Source organism: Poecilia formosa, unplaced genomic scaffold (genome assembly GCF_000485575.1).
Source record: "Poecilia formosa unplaced genomic scaffold, Poecilia_formosa-5.1.2 Scaffold1157, whole genome shotgun sequence".
In the NCBI taxonomy this organism is placed as follows: domain Eukaryota; kingdom Metazoa; phylum Chordata; class Actinopteri; order Cyprinodontiformes; family Poeciliidae; genus Poecilia; species Poecilia formosa.
In genome coordinates, this window is record NW_006801096.1 from 1 (window position 1) to 3,147 (window position 3,147).

The window sequence follows — 3,147 nt, forward strand, 5'->3', positions numbered from 1 at the left end:
TTAAATTTATTTAACACAGTTTTGAGAAAATTCACTTTTACCCATTACAGTTTATGACCTGCAGGGGGTGTGCGCGAGCAAGAACAAGCTAAAATAACGTCGTTGGAAAGATTTAAATGCTTCATAAAGATTTATCTCATCATCACTAGTTTGTTGAACAATTTCATAACACAGCCCAAGCCAACACGTAATTCTATAGTTTGTTCAAAATTCAACTGACAGACAGCCTGAACTAGAGCCACGTGTCCACTAACACAGACCAATTCTCTGTTCTCACAATCACAGAACCACACACAGAAAGTCCCGGACAACCACTGACCTTCTGAACAAAGAAGCAGAACATTTGACATAAACATACCAACCTCTGAAACTGAGTCCAGAAGCCGAAATATAGCTGAGGCTTCTTGTTCTCTGACGCGTTTTGCAAATCTGAACATGAAGGAAATACCGCCACCAAGTGGTACGGAGGATGAATCTGTTTTTCAAGAGTTCCTCTTCTTCTTCTTGTCGGTTTTATGGCGGTTGTCAAGAAACTTTTAGTAGCATTACCGCCACTTACTGGTATGGAGTGTGGTTCATGATGGTTTAAATATTTATTCTCATCTATACATACATATATTCTACATAATTCTATCTAAACATACACTCACACATTCACACTTAAAACATACATACTTATGCACAATGTATATCATGCCTTCATTCACAAACACACTTACCATAATTAAATTCTATAAAATAATTTAGTTTTTTTTAAAGAAATCGAATAATTATTTGCATATGTTTACTCCCTAAATTCTTCCTCAATATATCTAATAAATTAACCTTCTGCTTAATACTTTCAAACTCTCTCTTCATATATATTCTCTCTATTTCATATTTATGGCATTCTAATATAACATGCTCTATGGTTTCATATTTATCACAATAATCACATTTGCCAGTTTTATGTTTTTGAATTTTAAAAAGTGTATAATTAAGTCCTGAATGTCCAAATCTTAATCTTGTTATCACTCTTTCTTCCTTTCTATTTCTTCTTCCATTTCTTCTTTCTCCTACATTCTTCTGAATTTTATAAAACCATCTTCCTGTTTTATCTTTTTTGCCATACTTTCATCAGTTTCTCTTTAACAATACTCTTTCCTTCAGCTTTACTTATTTTAACTGTAAAATTAATAGGATTTTGAATTGCCCTCTTTGCCATTTTATCTTCCCTCTCGTTTCCTACTACTCCAATATGTGCTGGAACCCACACAAATATAACTATTAAACCCATGTTTTGTATTCTGAATAATGTATGAAATATTTCTAATAAAATGTCCATCCTACTATCTGTTTGATTATTTTTTTAAACTTAATAATGCAGAGCTTGAATCTGAACATATTATCGTTTTTAATGGTTTTATGTCTTCTACCCATTGTAAAGCTAATAATATTGCCAACATTTCTCCTGTGTATACTGATAACCCATCTGTAATTCGTTTTCCTATTTTTATATTAAATTCTGGTACTACAAACGCTATTCCTATTTTTCCAGTCATTTTTGAAGCATCAGTATAAATCTGAATGTATTGATAATAATTATTTAAATATAATTGCACTGAATAACTATCTACAATGTAAGATTTATCTTGTTTTTTTTCCATTATTGACATATCTACTTTTGCTTCTGGTAGAATCCAGGGTGGTATAATTGATATTGGTGTTGTTTGACTGATTTCTAAATTATTCATTTGAATTTTTTTTAATTCTATTTTCAATTGTCCATCCAAAACTCTTCATTTCTTTCTTATCTTTTTCCCAACATGGGTTTAAAATTTCCAGAGTTGGATGATCAACGTTATTGCCTTGCAAATTTAACCAATAATTAATTTTCAATTTTGTTCTTAAATCTAACTGCATTTCTCCCATTTCTATTTCTAAGGCTGCTGTTGGTCCAGTACATAATCTTAATGCCTGATGTTGGATAATGTCTAATTTAACCAGATGTGTTTTAGCTGCTGAACCATAAACTAAACATCCAAAGTCTATGTAGGATCTTATCATACCTGTGTAAATCTGTTTTAGTGATTGTCTATCTGCTCCCCAGTCACTGCCAGCCAAACATCTCAAAATATTCAAAATTTTCTTACATTTGTCAACAACTTTTTGAATATGTATATGCCATTTTAATTTTTCATCAAACCATAATCCTAAAAATTTTATACACTTGATTATATAATTTCAATTTTATTTCCTTATTTATTTTTTTTCTGAGTAAATATCATTACTTTTGTTTTATCAACTGAGAACTTAAATCCCCATTGCAACGCCCATTTCTCTATTTCAATAATGACCTCTTGTAATTTTTTTAACAAAAAAATCAACATTTTTCCCTCTTTTCCAAACAGCTCCATCATCTGCAAAAAGTGAACAACCCATATCTTTTCCAATATCTTTAAATATGTCATTTATCATCATTGAAAACAGTAATGGACTTATAATACTCCCTTGTGGAGTTCCATTTTCTACTACATATTTTCCTGAGATAACTTCTCCTATTCTAACTTGTATTTTCCTGTTTGATAAAAAGTCTTTAATCCATTTAAATATTCTCCCTTTAATACCCAACTTGTATAATTTAATTAATAATCCATCCACCCACATCATGTCATATGCCTTTTCTATATCAAAAAATACTGCCACTACACTTTATTTACTTGAGCTCTTCTAATGTCATGCTCTAAACATAACGTTGGATCATTTGTACTCCTCCCTTTTCAAAAACCACTTTGATATTTTGACATATATCCTTTACTATTTAAATAATATACTAATCTATTATTAATCATTTTTTTCATTATTTTACATAGATTTGATGTTAAAGCTATTGGTCTGTAGTTTTCTGGGTTTGAATGATCTTTTCCTGGTTTGGCTATTGGTATTATAATTGATTCCTTCCAATTCCACGGTAATTTTCCCTCCTCCGAAATTTTATTATATAATTGTAATAATATATCTTTAGATTTTTCACTGAGTTGCCTTATCATTCTATACCAGATTTGGTCTTCACCTGGTGCCGTGTTTTTTGTCTTCTTAAGTGCATAATTCAACTCAGCTTTTGTAAACTTAACATTCTGTTATGATTCATGTCCTGTCCATGCTGTG